The sequence below is a fragment of the Puma concolor genome, chromosome E1 (assembly GCF_028749965.1).
Source record: "Puma concolor isolate L17-30 chromosome E1, mPumCon1.1.hap2, whole genome shotgun sequence".
Taxonomy (NCBI): Eukaryota; Metazoa; Chordata; class Mammalia; order Carnivora; family Felidae; genus Puma; species Puma concolor.
In genome coordinates, this window is record NC_141680.1 from 42,556,629 (window position 1) to 42,578,576 (window position 21,948).

The 21,948-nt window shown below is 42.7% G+C and overlaps 1 protein-coding gene and 1 long non-coding RNA gene across 2 annotated transcripts in view; both read right to left on the minus strand.

Annotated features, from left to right (window-relative positions):
- The window catches only part of STAT5B (signal transducer and activator of transcription 5B), a 67,067-nt gene extending 52,152 nt beyond the window's left edge, over nucleotides 1-14,915 (minus strand). The window contains exon 1 of the mRNA XM_086687341.1: nucleotides 14,755-14,915. The gene's annotated coding sequence lies outside the window, so the exon portion shown is untranslated. The remainder of the gene's footprint in view (nucleotides 1-14,754) is intronic.
- A 2,827-nt stretch (nucleotides 14,916-17,742) lies between these two features.
- LOC147574367 (uncharacterized) lies at nucleotides 17,743-21,003 on the minus strand. The gene is made up of 3 exons (XR_015244172.1): nucleotides 20,648-21,003; nucleotides 18,562-18,706; nucleotides 17,743-18,064 (listed from the first exon to the last, which is right to left on the minus strand). It is a non-coding gene; the product is annotated as an uncharacterized LOC147574367 (long non-coding RNA).
- Nucleotides 21,004-21,948: the final 945 nt, after the last annotated feature.

Sequence of the window (21,948 nt, forward strand, 5' to 3'; positions counted from 1 at the left end):
GATGGATGGAGAAACTTTATGCAAAAAAAAAAAAACAAAAACAAAAACAAAACCCAGAACCACACAACATTCTAAAAGAAAATACAAATGAAAATTTTATAATCTCTCAGTAGAGATGGTTTTTCTAAGCATGTCTTAATAACCAGATCAGAGAAGAAAAAGCTGTTAGACAACATAAAAATTTAACATTTTGTACTGCAAAAAATACTATACAAAGTTGAAAGCCAAGAAGAGAAAAAACTGGGAGGAAATTATTTGTAATATGCAAGACAGAAAGATCTTTGGGAAAACTCAAACAGCTATATAGAAAAACAGGCTAATTATATACAAGGGCAAATCACAGGGGCTCTTGGGTGGCTCAGTCTGTTAGGCATCTGACTCTTGGTTTTGGCTCAGGTAATGATCTCATGGTTTGTGGGATTGAGGCCTATGTTGGGATTTATGCTGACAGCACAAAGCCTGTTTGGGATTCTCTCTCCTCTCTCTGCCCCTCCCCCCCCCCAAATAAATAAACGTTAAAAAAAAAAAAGGCAAATCACAAAGAAACAAAGTGGCCAATAAACATGTGAAGCACTATCTAACCTTGCTGGAAATCAAAGAAATACAAATATGAGAGACTAGCAAAGATATGAAGGTTACCAACGCTCAGTTATGGAAGATGTGGGGAAATGGCCATCCCCTTCATGAACTAGTTTTTGTTAGGCATGTTGACTGGGGTGGTCTTTTGGGAGGGTGGTTTGGCACTATCTATGCAGAGAGCTCAGCAACTCCACTTGTAGAACTTACATTAAGAGGATGGTACAGTAAATGCAAAAAACACACTCAGACTAAGAATCTGCACCACACTGTTGTCTATAAAAGAGAAAAACTGGAAACAACTTAAGTATCTTTTTTTTTTTTTTTTTTTTGAGAGAGAGAGAGAGAGAGAGAGAGAATGCACACAAGCAAGCAGGGGAGAGTCAGAGGGAGAGACAGAGAATCTCCAGCAGGCTCATGACCAGCACAGAGCCTGACATGGGCTTGATCCCATGACCCTGTGATCATGGCCTGAGCCAAAATCAAGAGTCCAACGCTTAACCAACTCAGCCACCCAGGTGTCCCCAACTTAAATATCCATGAATAGATATTAGTGGATTAACTAAATTATGCTGGGGCTATCCAATGGAATACAGACCTTTAAAATGTTGAAGTAGATTGATATTTATTGAGTTCCTGGGGGAAAATAAGTCCCTCTTGAGTCCCCAGGTAACAAGATCAGACTAGAGGTTTCTAAGTCAGTCCACATTTTATAAATTTAGATCATCTATCTCTTCTCCATATGTGCCCACCTCCACCACCTGTGTTAATGGAGGGCTGGTTGTTTGTTTATATTAGGGGCTTGTAGCCTAAGTCCATGGACCTCTTGAAATGTATGCAAAATTTTATGTTTATGTGTATTTTACTGGGAAGAGAGTCAATGGTTGCATTAGAGTCTCAAAAGGTCCCCTAATGGTTAAGAATCTCTGGCAAATATAGTTTAATGGGGTATCTTGTCTAATTTTGCCTTAAAAGCATATGTGATTATACAGCCCATTCATTTACCAGTCAACAAATATTCACTAAGTTTTATCCTGATTGGTAGCCCAATTACTGGAAAATTTTGGAATAAATTTCTTTACTCACTTTGGAAGTGTATTTATTTTTATTTATTTTATTTTAGAGAGAGAGAGAGTATGCATGAACAGGGGAGGGGGGAGAGGGGGAGGGAGAGGAGGAGGGAGAGAGACAAATATACAGAGAGAATCCTAAACAGACTCTATGCTCAACACAGAGCCTGATGCAGGGCTCGATCCCAAGACCCTGGGATTATGACCTGAGCTGAAATCAACAGTCAGACACTCAACTGACTGAGCTAGCTACTCCAGTCGCCCCAGAAGTGTTTTTAAATACACAGATGTACACAACCTCAAAAAGCCCTCTGTGGGAATGCAAACTGGTGCAGCCACTCTGGAAAACAGTATGGAGGTTCCTCAAAAAATTAAAAATAGAACTACCCTACAACCCAGCAATTGCACTACTAGGCATTTATCCAAGGGATACAGGTGTGCTGTTTCGAAGGGGCACATGCACCTCAATGTTTACAGCAGCACTATCAACGATAGCCAAAGTGTGGAAAGAGCCCAAATGTCCATTGATGGATGAATGGATAAAGAAGATGTGGTATATATACATACAATGGAGTATTACTCAGCAATCAAAAGGAATGAAATCTTGCCATTTGCAACTACACAGATGGAACTGGAGGGTACTATGCTAAGTGACATTAGTCTGAGAAAGACAAATATCCTATGACTTCACTCATGAGGACTTTAAGATACAAAACAGATGAACATAAGGGAAGGGAAGTAAAAATAATATAAACACAGGGAAGGGGACAAAACATAAGAGACTTATATATAGAGAACAAACAGGGTTGCTAGAGGGGTTGTGGGAGGGGGATGGGCTAAATGGGTAAGAGGCATTAAGGAATCTGCTCCTGAAATCATTGTTGCACCATATGCTAACTTGGATGTAAATTAAAAAATAAATTATTGATTTAAAAAAAAGCCCTCTGGCAGCTAAGAGACAAAAAGCAGATTACAGAGTTTCAAACAAAATTATAATGTTAACTTCTGAAGGAAGTAATTTTTCTACAGACTTTTGAATCTTACATATATTTGAACTCCATTAAAGAGGTAACCCTAAGACTTACAGACTTGGAAAAGAAGTCTTTGTGAGGATAACCAAGCTCTCAAAATCAGATAAAGACTAGAACACAATCAAGTATCTAGTTCTAAATGAAGAAAGCAATGAATCATTTTGTATATTAATATTCAAATATATTCTACAATTTACTGATCCCATATTATAAAATATATATGCTAAATTTGAGGCCCTAAATTTATAGGATTTTCAAAATATCTCATGATTTGGTAAAAGTGATTCAGGTACATAAAAGAAGAAAGAGAATTATTCTAACTGGTCATAATAATATCACAGTGATAAAACAGATTACAGAGAAAATCAGCAATGATAAATGAACTGAAGCCAAAGGAAAACATAGTTTTGGGTTAAATAAGATTGATCACATTTTCAGGAGGCAGAGGAGGTAAGAATAAGCAAAAAGGAACCATAATATCAACAGGATCTATTTATGAAGGCATATTGAGCAATATGTTTATGGTTTTATCTTTAATACACAAAAATATTTATTTGTCTTTATACATTTGAACTAACTACTTATGGATTTAGGTTTAAAACGCACTAAAAAGTACTATATGATTTCTTTTATGTTTTAGTTTTCTCAAAACTGACTTAAAGTTCTGTCACAGCAAGTTCCATTATGATAAATTACAAGGCACAATCCAGGTGAAGTAAGATTTTTACCAAGTTGTATTATACATAAAGTAAGTTGGGGGCACCTGGCTGGCTCAGTTGGTAGAGTGTGCAACTCTTGAAATTGAGGTTGTGAGTTCAAGCCCCACGTTGGATGTAGAGATTACTTAAAAAAATTTTTTTTAATTAAAAAAATAAAAAAATAAGTAGGTCATCTTCTAGGCTTATTATATATAAGCCTAGAATATATATATACATATATATGTATATGTATGTGTGTGTATATGTATATATATTATACATATATATGTATAATATATATACATATACACATACATATACACATACATATATACATATATATGTATAATATATATACATATACACATACATACCTATTGTATATACATACATATATGTACACATATGTATACATAGTCTTAAAAATCATATATAATCTTTAAAAATCATATATATGTGCATATATATGTACATATACAATCATATATAACCTTAAAAATTATATATATGTACATATATATAATTTTTTAAGACTGTAATATTATTTGCTGCAAAAGTGCTAAGACCTAAATACTTGTGCTCCAGAATTCTCCTAAAACATCAAGTTGTAACTTATTTTCATCTTTCTTCTTTAAACTTCTTAAAATGTTAAAATGCTTTTAAACACTAAATTTAATTACAAAGAAACTACTTAATGTGAATTTAATTAAGGCAGAACACAAGTCTCTTGTATTAGCAATGACATATACCCAAGAGAAAGTATCTTTCACTAGAGATTTCCTTTACCAGATACTCCCAAATGAACACATAATAAACATTTAGAGAAGTCATTAAGCATGACTAATGGAATTACAAGGACAAAAATCCATAAACCTAGCAATCTTTGTAGGTATCATCATGACAGAAAAAGCAACACAAAAGCAAATACAGAAAATATACTGAAATAATACAATGTTTAGGGTCACCAGAACTTAAAATAAACTAGACCTAAATTTTTTTTTTTCAAATGTTGGAAAAAAACAAACACATCTTCAATATGAAATGAGTAGTAACTTAGTAGAGCTCATACACAGGTAAAGCAATATAATCCCTTGATCACATTTATAAAACACTATAATTCCCCATCAGCTTATATATAAAAACATGGACCATTCCAAAGTATAGGAAATAACTCAGTCCTCAAGTCAAATTACTTTAACTCTGAAAACATTAAATGTAATTAGAATGATTTTAATACAGTTCTTCAACAAAAGATGTCATAAACCATACCAAATAAGTATACTATGCCAAATATTTAACACAAACATCACAAACTACGTATTTTCTGCTCCTAAAAAGGAAATACTAACTGAAAATAAAACAAGTTTCTCATTCTAAATCAACACACAAAATTCACTTTAAAAATAACTTTTTCCCCTAGCTTTATTGAGATATAACTGACATAAAACATCATGTAAGTTTAAGGTACACAATGTAATAATGTGATACACATATATATTGCAAAATGATTGTCAAAATAAGGTTGGTTAACCGATCCAACACCTCACATAGTTACAACTTGTATATGTGTGCCTGTGTGGTAAGAACTTTTAAAATCTCTCTTAGCAACTTTAAAATACACGATACAGTTAACTATAGCCATCATGCTGTACATTACATACTCAGAACTTACTCATCTTATAACTGGAAGTTTGTACCCTTTGGCCACTTTCACATAGTCCTCTGCCCCCTGCCTCTGGCAACCACCCATCTGCTTTTTTTTTTTTTTTTTTTATGAGTTTGATATTTTTAGATTCCACACATCAGGGAGAACATACAGCATTTGTCTTTGTCTGACTTATTTCACTCAGCGTAATGTTCTCCAGATTCATCCATGTTGTCATGAATGGCAATGAAAGATTTCCTTCTTTTTTTGTGGCCAAATAATATTCCATTATACATATTTCTCTCATATTTTCTTTACCATTCATTAAAACTAACATTTTTTCTTGACTACAAAGTATTCCCTGTTCATTATTGTTTATTACAGAAAAACAGGAAGATACTAGAAACCACACATACACACACTCAGAATCCTAGAACCCAGAATAATTTTTTAACGCCTACACTTTTTTCCAAGTACAACTTGTATGCGATTGTTTTGCAATTTGCCTTTTCATTTAGTAATATATTGTAAACTTTACCTAAGTCATTAAATATTGTTGTATAACATGACTTGAAATAGCTAAATAGTATTTCATTATATAAGATATCCTTCAATTTAGTTAATTAATCCTCTAATGCTGAACACTGTAGTTGTTTCCAATTTGTTGTTATTTTCAATAACACTATGAGGAACATCCTTATATAGTAATCTTTGCACATATTTCAGATTATGTTATCTAAATGGAACTGTTAGTTCAAAGGATATGTACACTTTTAAGGCTTTCAATACATGTATATATATCAAACTGCTCTTCAAAAAAAGCACCAATTTACATCTGACCAACGAATATGAAGGTACCAGTTTCTCCACATTCCCAAGCAACATGGCTTTTATTTCTTCGATATTTTAGTTTTGTAAATCTGTTAACTGGAAAAGTCATGTCATTGTTTTTATTTGCATTTCTTGATCTCTAGTGCAGAACATAATTCTATATGAACATTGACCATTTGTATCTCTTCTTTTTTCATTTTCTCTTTGGGAGATCATCTTTTTTCTTATTTTTTTTTATAGTATTTAAAAAAAATTTATTTTTGAAAGAGAGACAGACAGACAGACAGACAGACAGAGTGTGAGCTGGGGAGGGGCAGAGTGAGAGGGAGACAAAATTCCAAAGCAGGCTCCAGGCTCTGAGCTGTCAGCACAGAGCTCAATGTGGGGCTCGAACTCACGAACCATGAGATGGTGACCTGAGCTGAAGTCGGACGCTCAACCGACTGAACCAACCAGGCATCCCAACTTTTTTTCTTACTTTTGGTATATAGTCTTTATATATAATAATATTAACTCATAACCTTTTGTCATATATGTTTACAGTGTTTTTCTTATTTTGTCATTTATCTTTGGCTTCTGGCATTTTTTTTCATATAAGAAAGTTTTTAATATTTATGGACTTATGTATTTTCTTCCTTTCATGAGTTATTCCATAAAAGCCACAAGGTTGGTATCTCTTATGTTTGCCTTTTTCAAATTTACCAATAGAACAGGAACATAATGCTAAGTTCTTTTCAAACTAGATCTCTCACATTTGGGTAATAAATATTCAAAACCATAAATTTTGACAATGTCACATTTCTAGGACAAAATTTAAAATGTGTGCTTAAGGTAATAACTTACTTAAGGACCCATTCCTTTCAAATTATGTGCTCTGCTCTGGTATTGCAAAATCAAGAAATCATGCTTCATCACCAACTCAGCATGTAAGTTGTAGCCATGTCATTCAGGAAGCCAAATATTTTCTATTTTGTTTTAATACCTTCAACAGTTAAGGAGGAAGGTAAATCTATACACATGACAATGAATTTAGTGTTTTAACTTGGTATTTAAACTCGTTACAAGATAAACTCATCCTTAAAATATGCTTAGGATATATATGTTTCAGGGTTTCCATATATCATTACAAAATGGAAACAGTAACAACAACACGAAAAGAATATGTGCGTTGCATCTCTAGGTATTAGACCTTCCATATCTTTTGGAATAAGGCTCTATTATGTCCAATTTTCACTATAATTCTCCCTCACTTTCTACCAGAAACAGATCATAAATTGTGAAAACATAAATCCACAAGGTGGATCGTCTCATTTTATAAAGAGCTGTTTAATGCTGTAGATCTCTAGTTTGCTATTTTTCTCAAGCCTAAAAGATTACCAATATATTTTAGATACATGAAGCAAAACAAAAACATAGAATTAACATTATTTCTGAGAGAATGGTTTACCTAGTTCAAACTACAAATGACTGTATTATAGAATGCTGTATTACAAACCTGATAAATTCTAATTTTTAGTACTTTTAACAGATTAAGGGCTCAACAGTTTCTATTTATAAATGGTACAATGACATTTGTGAATGAAGCTTATTTAAAACATTTTCCCCAGGTTGAATTTTTAAGTCCCATTCTTCATAAAAACATAACGATCTGCACAGGTTACAGGCTCTGAATTTTAGACAACACAAAATAGTTTTTTCACAAACTTTCTAATTTACTCTCACCTAAAGGCTGGAAAACCCCACTGAAGGTTTTTAAAAACTCACCAGACATAGAGAAAAAAAAAAACTGCTTTAATTGTAGGATCTCACTGACACAAACATAAGGAAATTCTGAGTTATAGATACTTCACATTAAGCTTTTTCCACTGACATTGTAACTTCTGTCAACATTCAAAGAAAATTCAACCCTGGTCAAAGGTGACAGTTTGACAATCCTGGAAGACAACATCCTCTGTTTATTTGAACAAGTTTATACTCTCTGCTCAGGGAATTGAAGTTTTTCTCCTCCATGACTTGACCTCTCAAATTCAAATCAGCACACTTTAGGGTAATAAATTTTGGCCCCAAAATTTAACTTTACAATCTACCTCCAAGGAAAAATGCTGAGACCATCACATATAAAATGGAATACATTTCTGAGACTAGTTTCCAATGGCCTTTGCATAGCTCTAAAACACAGAATAATTGCTTTGGTTGCCTTAAAAATTAACTTCTCAAATTAAAACTCTTTAGTCCTTCTATCTCAGAAATCACAATTAGTAACTCTAAAAAGCTTCAATAAAACAGGAAGAGGGCTGCAAACCCCTTCAAAATAAAGTTGTAAATAAAATGAGCTGGATACTTGCATTTTCAGTCAACAAACACATGTTACATACTAAACTGGCATAAATGATCCTTTTGTTTGTAATGAGAGGCCAAAGAGATAGCTTATAGCTCTTCTCCCATGATGTATATGGTAATGTTAGTGGAAGAACAACAAAGGAAATTTATAGTTAGAATTAAGACCTTCTCTGTTTTTACATAATTTCCACTAGGATTATATACATTAGTTGGAAAAATACTTACAATTACCTTCATAAACTTTAAAAATTTCTAAATACATATAATTTTTTTTCTATTAAAAACAAACAAGAGTCCATTTGGGAACACAAATAAAGAAACAGAAGTCTCAAAGAAACCAAATGTCCTTTTGCAGTGCAGTGGTCAGGAACACAGTCTCTGGAATCAGCTTGGTCTGGGTCTGGATCCAGCTCTGCCATTATTACTAGCAATGTGACCTTGGACAAGTTACTCAACTTCTCTGTTGCCACTTCTTCATCTTTCATCTGAAAATAATACCCACCCTCTGAAGATCATGAGTTAAAACATGGCAAGAGCTTATAATAGTCTCTGCTTGGCACACTGTAAATGGACAATGTTAGGTATCATTTTTATTATCTTTCTACTTTTAAGTTTTAGACCTAATTTGAAGTACTTTTTAACTAATTTTCTGATCACTTTTTTTTTTCCCAACGTTTTTATTTATTTTTGGGACAGAGAGAGACAGAGCATGAACGGGGGAGGGGCAGAGAGAGAGGGAGACACAGAATCGGAAACAGGCTCCAGGCTCTGAGCCATCAGCCCAGAGCCCGACGCGGGGCTCGAACTCACGGACCGCGAGATCGTGACCTGGCTGAAGTCGGACGCTTAACCGACTGCGCCACCCAGGCGCCCCTCTGATCACTTTTTGAAAGAGGGCACAATTATTATATAGATAACTAGTACATCTTCCCAGATGCGCCCATGGTAGGTAGAGCTATAGCCCACAGTGGTAAATTGTTGTTTTTAATACAAACCATGGATGTGGCTGTTATTAGTAACTCTGGCTTGATCTCCCATACGCAGAAAAAAATCCCCTACAAGGGGAAAACAAGCAGTATTAGAAAATACTTGGGTTTGTCCTACACCATTGCAGGGTAAAGCCAAATTCACTTTACTAGCCTGATGGGCATTGAAAATATTAGTCATCGGAGCGCCTGGGTGGCTCAGTTGGTTAAACATCCGACTTTGGCTCAGGTCATGATCTCATGGTTCATGAGTTCGAGCCCTGTGTGGGGGGCTCTGTGCTGAGAGCTCAGAGCTTAGAGTCTGCTTTGGAATTTGTGTCTCCCTCTCTCTCTGCCTCTCTCTCTCTCTCTCTCTACCTCTCTCTCTCTCTGCTTCTCTCTCTCTCTGCCTCTCTCTCTCTCAAAAATAAATAAAACATAAAAAGAAGAAAAAAAAAAGAAAATATTAGTCATCAAATTAATCCCAACAAATAACAATAATTGATTGGCTCATTGATGTATTTCCCCTTGTCTTCCCCAACCTTTCTCTAACTAGTCAGAAAGGAAAGTTTTCATATTTTCTGAGAATCTCATTACTGCTCTCAAACCATACTCTATATCTTAGTAGAATTTAAAAAATGAGTCAGCACAAGCACCTCAAAAAACTAGCAGTGCATAGAATGTGGAGATACTTCTCTTCATAACAGAAATCTGTAAAACATTTTTTTAAAAAAAGAGTTAGAGTGCCAAAAGCAATGGAAGAATAAATGGAGGGTGAGTGTCGGAATAGATCTTGCAAGCTAGCTTCCAAAAGATAAATGTTATGAATCAATATATGTATTTTTCATCTTAAAAGTATTATAATACATGGGAAATAGATGTAATTGTTACAAATAAATCCAGGGAAGAAAATATCCAGTGTGTGACAAATTATTACTCTCCTTTACTGAATATGGGGGGGGGGGGAGGAGTGGGAGGTCAAGACACTCTGTATTAAACTCGACTACAAAGTGCACTATGCATAACTGTGCAACATGCTAATGCAGTACTGCCTTCAGTAATGTGATCCAAAATAAAATTTAGGAGAGATAAACTGTCCCTAAACTGCAAACATGTTTGAATCCCAATTTAATTGGGAGTCTATTTAGTCATTTATACTTCTTAGAATAAAGTTAGTTGAGGGTCAGGAAAAGGCCACTTGCTTTAATCACTGGAACAATACTATATGTACTTCTTTCAAGGATGTACTTCTCAAGGCTCCACATAACTTGTATTCCAACATTTATATTAAAGGTGACATACTGTGTAAAAATTATCTGGGAGGGTCAAGGAAGAGTTTTATGGCTGAGGGTGATTTCTCCTAAGTTCTACTACCATACCCTAAATTTGTCCTAATTCTTATTTAAATTCTCCATGACATTCTGTACGACTTAAGTTGGTCAGAAAAACTGCTATAGTCACTAGTTAATAGGCGGGTTCTATATTACATAAGCCCAAGGCAACCCCTCTTTAAAACTCTGACCTTTAAGACTCCACAGAACACATTTCAACTCTTAGTACTATACATTATGTAGGTACCTGGAAGGAAACGGATAGCTACAGCCCCATTTTTCTGTTCGTTGCACCTTTGTTGTAGTAAGAGCCCTTCAGTTGGGAAAAGATTCAGGAATGTCCTGCCTTCCCAACTGGGTATTTAGTCTGAGTTCGGTAAGGGAGTCATAAAGCAGTACAATGGACAAAGATAACCACATAGCATCTGATGCTTTATATGTTTAAAATAAAAATGTGACACTACAAGAAAGTCAATATGTGGACCTAATTTTGAAAATACAAACAGGAAGCACCCCCACCCCAATATTACCATTAAAAAAAAAAAAAAAAAAGGAAACCAAACCTCAAAGATACCTTCCAAGGAAGTCATGGGTGTGACCAAAACTAACAAAAGTAATAAACGTCATCTAAAACCCTGAAAACACCAAAAGTGAGGGTATTTAACCACCTAAAAATCTAACTCCTGTAAAGTACTCCTCTCTTTGATCAGTAAAAATAGCATAGATTTACATACATAAAGTCTTCTCCAAACTGGCTTAAGTGTTTCAGTAACAGGATCATCATAAGAAGAAAACATCCGATGTCAATATTCTACTTAAAATAAAGACAGAATTATTAAAAATGAATATAATTTTTTTAAAAAGTTTTTACCACTGTGATACTCATGACTTAAACGTACAGAAAACTGTCTGATCAATGGAAACTAGATTGTTAAATTTGACTTTCTTATTCCCAGAAATAAGCATAAAACTGTTGTGTTTCCAACATTGCAGGGGAAAAAATACTTCTGATTTTAGAACATTTCTATTAACAAAGCCAAGACTTAAAGAATTTTTTTTTCCTTTAACCACTACACAAAATTGGGGACAGTGACACTTGAGAGCTAACTTTTCTTTTTTTTTTTTTTTTATTTTTTTTCAACGTTTTTTATTTATTTTTGGGACAGAGAGAGACAAAGCATGAACGGGGGAGGGGCAGAGAGAGAGGGAGACACAGAATCGGAAACAGGCTCCAGGCTCCGAGCCATCAGCCCAGAGCCCGACGCGGGGCTCGAACTCACGGACCGCGAGATCGTGACCTGGCTGAAGTCGGACGCTTAACCAACTGCGCCACCCAGGTGCCCCGAGAGCTAACTTTTCAAGATAATTTTTATTAAGTTCCGGAGTCAAAGTATTCTGCCACTTTATTATGAACTCAGTAACCTGGAACTGTCAAATTAACTTGTTAAAAGAATGAGTTTCAAATACTCAAAACAAGTTAATAAAAACTGGAAGTTTTTTGCTTCCTTTTTTTGTAGGAATAATGCGGTAATCTACTACACTCTAATAGAAGGGGAAAAAATGTCTCACTTGGCAGGTAGCACATCCAGAGACCTGTGAATACTTTTATGAGATACATACATGTTTACAGGGCAGTAGTAAGATTCCTTTGATTCTACCTTCAACCTGCAATCTAATCTTGCATGTGCTATTTACCTATTTATAACATATTCCTTTTACAAGACTGCTTCTATCACCTACCTACATAAAAACAAACCAAATGAACCACCACACGCACGTTCATAAATATAAACCTAACACAAATCACAAATAACTTGAAAACCAACACTAACATAACTTGAAAAACTTGCCATAAGTACCAAAAGAGCAATAATGACACCCTTTGCTAGTCTTGATGTGGTTTTTGTATATGTAAAGAACATTTTAAAAAATCAATTGAGAGCAAGCAAATGAAGATGAAATGAGAAGTTGGGGCACAATAGGAAGTGCTGACCAAAATATTTATGTTGTAACACTTCAAACAATGATAGCACTTCCCCCCCCCCCCACCTTCTATCACATATATCACGGAGTACCCATTGAAGAAATACATCCACCTTAAATTTCTTAATACAATCCATATTAATATCCTGTTGGCAAAAACATGAATGCTGAAAAGGCCAGGACTAGGGAGAAGGTGGGATAATTTATTGAGTTGGATATACAGCAAAGATTTTATGTAGTTCAGCTCCAAGTTATGCAATAACCAAACTGCTAGTGATAGAAATCAACTTTTTTTTTTTTTTTTTTTTTTTTTTTTTTGCTTCTGAGGTTTTGCTTTTTTGAAAAAAGATCTCTCCATTCCTTCCCTGTATCTCAACCAGGTGCTTGAAATTTTCATCTTCCAAAGGCTACGGAACACAAGCAATCTACTAGATAACGCTTACCTGACCAAAGGTGTGGTGGTGTTTTAATTGAACGTGACAGACATCACAAATTGTCTCATGGTAAATTTTTCTTAAAATTGGCAGCCCCTTCTCCCATTTATACTATCAATTCTAACAACTGTAATCTTCCATGAGACGGAAATTGGTACCAAAACAAATAAAAAACCCAAAGCCTTGATATAAAGTCAGTCAATAGGATTCCACCATGTGAAATGATCAGAACTGATCCAATGTTCACGGTGTTACGACATAAAACTAGAAAAATGTGAAAGGTACACAAAATAAAATACATTGTTTTCTAACAGCCATTAAATATAAACAATACAATATAAACAAATGAACCATAACAGAAGAATGTTGAAGAAAGAGGCAAAATTATATTATCTTCATCAAACAATAACAGAATTATTTGAGGTAATATACACAACAGCTGAAAGCTTATTATGGCCCAGGCAGCTATCCAACCACTTTGGAAACCTAAGATATCAGTGGATGAGAAACATCATTTGAAGACTGAGAAAATGACATAAAGCTCAGTTTAATAATTTGGTGACACACGGCCCTTTCAAGGGGCATTTCCCAAGGACATTCCAGAGACAATTAATGGAACTGTATTTAGGCAAAAATCCACTACTCCACAGGGTTTGGGGCAGAGCACTGATCTAAGAGTCCTCAGACCGACATTTCAGTCCCAGGACGACTGAACGGCTGCGTGAACCGAGCAGATCACCTTCTCCATCTACCAGGGGCCTCAGTTTCCTCATTTGTACAATAAAAGAGAGCGCCATCATTGCCAGGGTCCTTTCCAACTCTTAACATTCCATGACCCACTTTCAGTACTATCTGTTTGATATAAAGGTCTGACAGGAGCATGGGGGACAAGAAGAAAAAGAACTGGGCATGGTTCTCCGGGAAAGAGAGGATCGCTATCTCTTTTTGCCTTTAACATTCTTGTGGTTTTCACTAATCTCATCTTCCTAAAAGCTGACACTTGTTTTTCTTCCTCGCCTTTTCCATCACTGCTGGCTACAAGTGTTTGCAAACGCCTCTTGCTCCACACAAGTTCTTTCCTCTTTGATCAGCGTGACCATCTTGCCAGATTCCTTCAGCCTCAGACCAGCTTTTGTGACACCACGACTCCCCTTCCGACTCTCCATATCTACCCCGACACCAGGCGCACTTTTTTACTCTTTAGCCCTGGCTAGCAAAAAAAAAAAAAAAAAAAAAAAAAAAAGGGCACGCCACATCCCACCGCCACACGCACCAGCCCGGGCCTTGGCGGGTCCTGATGTGGGATCCCGCACCCCAGAGCCGTATGTAAACACTCGTATTTGTTGTCTTGACTCCTTATAAGGCACTGTTCCTCGAGGCTAGGCGAACACCTCCCACCCCACCGGGCACCCCCCGAGCTCATCCCACCCCCGGGAGTCGCAGATTCTTCTTTCGAAAAAGGAGAAAAAGCAAGGGGACGCCAGCGGCTACTTGGCACTGCAACCCGGAGGTGTGAGGTGGCCCACAGCAGCCCCCTCCGCTGGCGGGGGTCTGCGCCGGGGCCCTTCACACGCCCACCCCGACACACGCGCCCGCACGGTCCCCACACTCCACACCCTCGGCCCGCCACCGCCGCGGCACGACGCCCCTCGCGCGCCCCCAGCGCCCTCGCCCCCTGAGCCCCCCGCCCCCGGCGCGCAGTCACCGAGGCCGCCTCCCGGCCCGCGGAGCGATGGCGGCGGCGCGGCCCTGCCGGGCGTCTGGGCGGCCGGGGCGCGGGGCCCCGCCCGGGCGGGCTCCCCGGCCTCGCTCTCCGGCCCCGAGCCCGGGAGTCGCCCCGCAGCTCCTACCTCGCTCGGCCCCTCGGGCGCCAGCCGCCGCCGCCGCCCGCCCGCTCGCTCCCTCCCTCGGCCGGGCCGCCGCGCGTAGTCGCCTGCGCAGGGTCCCCGCCCGGGGTGACGGCTCCAGCCGCCGAGTCTCCTCACGCCGGGACCCGCGGGGGCGCGCGCGCCGCTCGCGCACCGAGGCCCGAGCGCGCCCCGCGCCGGCGCGCGCCGCTTCCTGGTTCCGCCCGGCGCGCGATCGCGAGCCCCGTGGTCCCTCGCACCGGGTCCGCGGCCGCCCTGGAAGGACCCGGAACCCCTCGGCGCGCCGGGCTGGGAGCGGAGGGGTTGGTGGGTGGGGGGGAGGCGCTGGCGCCACGCGCAGCCCCTTGTCGCTCAGACGGGTGGCGTCCCCTCTCGGCTCCCGAGCCGGGTCCCCCGGGGCCACGAGCACATGCTGCTTTGTTTGGGTCGACTCGACCACCACGAGCAGGGCTCGGGCCAGACTGTTGTGGTCGCGTTGATTGGCACCCCCGTCCGCGGCCCGCCACCCGCCCTTCCCCCGGGCTGAGGCCCACGTTCCGGGTCCTATCCCTCCCAGGCCCAGGTCAGAAGTCCACCGCTGCCCCATCAATAATTATCCCGGGTTTGCTCCCTGGAGGGCGTTTCAGCCAGAACTGCCGCTTACCATCCGGGCGGAAAGCCTGAATGGACACAGCGGGAGTTTACACTCGCCCAAGTCAACTGGATCGGTCCACTGTTCCAGAGTGAATGGGGGAGGGGGGGGGCGGCGGGGGGAAGGGGCGTCTGACACCATCTCCTTCCCTGGGGACTTTTGCTCGCTCCCGCCAGTTAGAGCTTCGGGGAGGGACTGGCTGCGTTATCAAGAGAAGGAAGAATAAGCACCATCACCTTTCTAAGATCCAGGGAAAGGGGTCTCTGAGAGCCTTTTCCATGTAATGGGGAGGGGGTGTGGTATCTGAGAAGGCAGCCTGAGTCACCCACTCTCCTCTGGCTACATCTCTGGAGCTGGCCAACCGTTTCCCTGGCAACCCGCCAAGGGCCAGCACCAAAGCAAGGCATGTCAGATCTCCAGAAACCTAGCTGCAGGGGCAGAAGGAGAAGGACTCCATACATACACCCGGAGCTTCCCTTGCCTACAGTCTGCAAATCTTCATGTCCAGAGATGACCAATATCTGCAAGGCCCCAAGTTCTCCCATAATCCTCCTTTGGCAGCTCTTCCCAGCAGCCTTCCCTTCCCCTCCAGAATAACACCAGCCACAAAGATCTTTGTGTCTGTAGCTGATCACAAAGTCCTTCTCCCCCACCCAGGCAACTGCTTCTATCCCACACTCTGGGCCAACACCTGGCACAGTGCTTTGCCCAGAGTTGGTGCAGGGCATTTGGAGGCTGGAGCAGGAGGACAGGCTGGAGCAGGAAGCTGGATGGAAGCACCAGCACTGAGCATTCTGGCACCTCTCTGGCAGTCACTGTGCAAGATGTTTCAACACTTGAGCACACTGCATTTCTCTCGAAAGTTTTTGCACCTGCACGCGTGCTGTTCCTCTGCCTGGAATGTACCTCCTGCCTTCGGTGACAGTTGGTCCAGGCAGTGAGAACCTCTCTCCCCCTGTTTCCCTGATGTTCATGCCCCTATTATGGCACGTCTAGTGTTGAAGGACAATCTCTTGTTTATATGTCTCTCTACCCCTGCCAGCACACGATATCCCATGTACCTTTAAATCCACCCCCTGCCCAGCGCAGAGCAGACACCCAAAAAACATTTGAAGAACAAACTCTCCACTCTAGGAATAGAAATGGAAACCAGGAGGACTGTGTAGTAATTAAGAGCAAAGAATCTAAAAGCAGACTTGCTGTCAACTCCTCGAGCTGTGTGATCTTAAGCAAGTTTTTGGCCTCAATTTCCTCATTGTAATGTGGTAATAGTAATAGGACTTACCTTGTAGCATTGTTGTAGGAATTAAGTGAGGTAATCTGTGTATAGGGCTTCAAATGCCTTAAAGCACTATACAGCTGTTAACTACTATTACCGTTTTCAGTAAAGGCTAAAATTTACACCTCTCTTCCTAGGACTGGTCAGGTCTAGGACTGGATCCAGCTGCCTTGACAGATAGCCGCAGGGTGCCCTGGAGGGTGGGGCAGGTACACCTCTTTATTCCTTCGTCTCATAACCCATCTCTGACTGACCACTATGCACAAAGCTAGATCTGGCTGGCTGTGTGCACAGACACGAAGGACAGAACGTTCTGAGTGACTACCTCAGCAAAACAAGAACATTGTCAACCTGAGAGGAAGGAAGGTCTAACACCTACCTCTCCCTACTTGCCAATCCGGATGAGGTAAGAGCTTCTTCTCTTGGGCCTCAGGGACATAGTCCCCTACGTGGAGGAGACACCAGACTGAGACGTAACACAGAAGGAGTCCTACAAAGAAAGAAACTGAACAGGAAGCTAGGATCCAGAAAGCCCTACAGAGAGCCCATATAGAAAGTTCTCAGAGACATACCCAGAGATGTAGTGACATCCACTGGAGAGAGAGTTGGTCATCTCTTAGCCAACCCTGTCCTGACCCGGGAGAGAACGACGCTTGGGGAGAGCCTGGAAGTCTGGTGGGTAGCCCTTGTCCATATGTCCAGCCTACTCTCAACCGGGGACTGACTTCAGCCTCCTTCCCTTGCTCTGGAGGACAAGCATGTGGCTACCAAAGAAAACAGCTCCCTACTTCACACCTCCCTCAGCCCAGCCTGCCCCCAGGGAGAACGTAGGCCATTTTCTGGAAACATCATTGAAACCACAGCCACAACCCCCTCTAGTTAGAGACCCATGCTCGTGTGGTTTCCTTCTCCAGAATGCTCTGAACCCTGGGAATCAGGCTGTCCCTGGGGAACCACCAGCCACACAGAAGGAAGGACCCTTGTGGGAACTTTTCTTTCATAGGGGCATGACTCCTCCTTATTAAGTCAATACAGGCATTGGACATTCAACGGACAGGAAGGCAGATCTCCAGGGCCTTAGAATGGAGATTTGTCACAGCCAGTGGTTCAGGAGAGGCTTTGTCAATGCCAGGGCTTACCTCTGCCAGAGCGTGGGCGGTGAAAGGAGCTGAGTTTTTCAGTTAGATCTGCTTCCAAATCCCAGCTCTGCCAACTTACCAGCTGTGTGACCTTAGTCAAAGTACTTCACTTCTCTGAGGGCCTCATTTTCCCTCCTGTGTGAGTCATGGAAAGTAAAGTATAATAGACATTTGCAAATGCATAGAATCTTTCTGGGGTGCATACAAGACTGGAGTAATAGTGGTTGTTCCTGCAGAGGGGATCTAGGGGACAGGAAAGGAGAAAGACTAATTCTTCACCATTTTGAATCGTCTGAGTTTTATATCATGCGCTATACTACCTATTAAAATATTAGGAAGGGGCCCCTGGCTGGCTCAGTTGGAAAAGCATGCAACTCTTGATCTCGGGGTCATGAGTTCAAGCCCCATATTGGGTGTAGAGATTACCTAAATAAATAAAACTTAAAGAAATAACTAAAACATTAGGAAAATGAACTTTCTTTTAGTGAAGAAAGTGGAGAGGCAATGTTTGTGAAAGTAACTAAGCGTCATGGCTGGCTTGCAGAAAAGGCATTTGATAAATGTGTGTTTCTCTTTCCTTCCTTCAGCCCAACCCCAGCCAGCTTGCTGGGCCAGGAGGGCCTGGGACGGGGGTGAGGTGAGGGTGGGGAGATGGGATGTGAGCAATGGAGGCGCAGGTGCTTAGACTCGCCTGGGGATTCTCACTTACTCTCTGTCTTGCCCTTGTGCACCTCACTTACCTGGGCTCCCTTCCAGCCAGAACTAAAGGGGTAGCTGGCTCTCTGGAAAGCCGAAGGGGCTCCCACCTGGCTTCTGGGACAGGGTCAGCCTTCCCTCTCCACCCAGAGCTCCAGGGCAATGCTGCATTATCCGGAGATGGCAGGGCTGACACAGAGGAGAGAAGAGAGTGTCACCCCAGGCAATATCTTGCTGGCTCTCTGGGTAGGATTAAGAACTCAAGGGGCGCCTGGGTGGCTCAGTCGGTTAGGCGGCCGACTTCGGCTCAGGTCACGATCTCATGGTTCGTGGGTTTGAGCCCCACATCGGGCTCTGTGCTGACAGCTCGGAGCCCGGGGCTTTCTTCGGATTCTGTGTCTCTCTGCCCCTCCCTGCTCATCTTCTGCCTCGCTCTCTCTCTCAAAAATAAATAAACTTAAAAAAAAAAAAAAAGAAAAAGAAAAGAACTCAAAAGTCAGCCCAGCACCAGACAAGGATAAGGCGGCGGCTGCTGCTGCCATGGGCAGGAAAGCAGGTCAAGTGGGACTAGAGCTGGCAGAGGCCAGGATGAGAGAGGAGAGAGCCTTCTGGGTGCTGTGAGTCAGGATGTGTGAAAGGAAAACAGGGGTCTGTACTAGTGTAAGGGAACCCCAGAGGTGTCGGAGCGTGGAGAAGCCCTGTCCTGTTTGAGGGAACTTCACTAAGCCAACAAATATCTGTGAAGCCTCTACTAGGAACCAAGCAGTGGAACACAGCCCTTTCAGCAACTAGTTAAGAGCCACAAGAAGCGGCCTGAGGTACAGGATTGAGAGCTGCAGGACAGCAGAGGAGAAAATGCCTATTACCTCCACTGGCCAGGGTCCCTGAACACCTCTTAGGTGCTCATCGCTGTGACTGACAATCCTTCACAGCAATCCTACGAGATGGGTCTTGCTGTTCCTCTTTTACAAAGGAGGCGGCTGGGCCCAGAGAGGCGGACTAACCTGCCCAAAGTCACACAGCAGAGCAGGCTTTGTACCAGGTCCAAAGCCTTTGCATTTTTCTCTACACCACACTGACCCCATGAAAAGGGGGGAGGATGTTACCAGATGGCCAAGGGAGGATGGCATTCCAGGTAGGTGGAATGGCGGGGGCGGGGGGGGGGCATAGCTTGGAGTGAGAGAGGCCAGTGCACTAGGGGACTGCATGACTGGAGCAGGAGTAAAGGGAAGGCCCATGCGTAGGGTGGATTTCAGCACCAAAAGAAGAGCAGACCAGTAGCCAGCGAGGCAGGGATGGAGCATTGGCCTGGACATCATTTGGGAGCCAATTTTGGAGGCTGGGAGCAGGGGAGTCGGCAGTGAAGATGTGGGTGGGTTTGTGACATAATACACCAGGGAACAATGAGAACCAGGGACAGGGAGAAAGGAAGCCCCTCTAGTCATAACTAAGGAAAGTGGCCAAGTGGTGGGGGTAGCAGGGAAGGAGTCCTCTCCCGAACGTCCCTCCGAGGGCTTGAGGTCGGCTACTGGGCTGGCTAAGGCACAGGAGATTTCTTGTTGGCCCGGAAGGAGGAGAAATGAGGTGAGTGAGAAGAGAGACCTGGTGGTCTTCGTGGAACAGGATGGGAGCCAGATTCCAGCCAGGGCTCTGCTCAAGACAGCTGGCAGCCCTGCTAGGGGACCCAGCTCTGTGCCCGCCTCTCCTCTCTCCACCCCCCAGGCTCCAGGGCTCCAGGACCCTTCTGTGTAGTGAGAAGGAACAGCAAAGGCTGGGCTCCATCCTGTTCTCCCGACTGGGGAGGAAATGTGTGCTAAGCACAGACGTCGCACCCCCTCTTCTCCTTGTCCCACAGGTGGCTCTCCCTGGGCAGGTGGCCCCGGCAGCTGGACAGGCTCTCCCTCCCACCCACCCAGTGAGTCCTGAACCCCTCCCGCCCCTATTCTCAGAAACAGAGCAGAGTCGCTGTGCCTCAGGCAGGATGGCCTTGTGTTCTCTGGTAACTTCACTGTAAACTGACTTCCCTGAAGAGGGGTAGAGGACAAGGGACAGAGGCAGGAAGGGCAGACAGGCTTCACCCAGGACCCAGCAACTCCTTCCTCTCCCCCAGATTCACACAGAATTACTTACCCTCGGTCCTGCTGTGTCTCCAGGGGTGAGAATGGGAACAGCTGGGGACAGCATTTCTACAGGGAGGTACCAGGATATGGAGACGGGAGAGGCAGGGACAGTGGTCTTAGGGGTGCTGTATATGCTGAGTGTGGGCCTGTGCCCTCCCCCCTTTCCAGGAGCTTTGGGGGCGGGGCTGGAGAGAAAGCAGACAATCCCAGCAGAGACAAGGTGGGGGTGGGGGTGGGGGCGGTGGGAGAAGCCGGAGGTTTAAGCCCAAGGCTTCAGCTCTCCTTCTGCCGGCACAGAGATACTTCCTGGAATGCCTCCAGCTTTCTTGGGAAGGCTCTTCACCCCCACCCTGCCTCCCCTCTGGCTCCCACAAGATGGGAACTCTCCTTGAAGAAGGGACTTGGAGCAGAGGAAACAAAGACATCTCTGTACTGCCTCCCTCCACCCCCAGGGCCAGTTAGGTCAAGGTGACCTTGATCTGTTCTCCCCAGGGAAGGGGGCATGAGCTCAGCCTTCTGGGCTAACCTTGTTTCCAAGGGCAGGCTAGAAACGGGACTCGGGATGACTCTTCCCTTCCTCCATAAACTTAAACCCATCTTCATATAACGCACAGGTCAACAGAGCAGGGGAATGGACTGGCATGGAGACGGTGTGCCTCACTCCGTGCCACAGAACTGTGATGGGCTAGCCCAGCCAAAGGAGACGTCCTCCCTCTGTGGCGTGTGCTGGGGTTGCCGGCAGTTGAGGAAGGCTATCCCGAGACCTCTCCGTGGGGCTGTCCACTTGGGTCCCGGTGTCAGCTGTACACTTACTGGCCAGACAGCTGTGGACAGGTCTCCTTTCTGGACTACTCCAAGGGGATGAATGTGACTCTGCCTCCCTTTGAGGTTGTTGCAAAGATCAGTACAACGATGTTTGCACGTCAACGTGCCACGATTCAGTTCAGGCTGTATGCGTGGTGTGCAAACTACAAACGAGGCTAGGGATTATCATCATTCCTAATAATATTTTATGGTCAGTCTTCCTTTAGGGAATGTATTCCGTATGATTTTTAAAAATCCTTCCTCACTGCCCATGTAATGCTATGTCTTGGAATTGGGAATGAGAGGCAATTAGCAGAGGCCTGGGATCCCAACTCAGTCCAGACCTTAGAAAGTTTCTGATCTTCCTGAACCCCATCCCGGAGGCCTCAGTTTTCTCCTCTATAGTCTGGGCCCCTCAAACCACTAGGGTGCTTTGTGGTGGGAAATAGCAGAGACCAAAGCAGAGGATTGAAAGCAAAAAGAAACCCCAAATTTGACATTTCCGGG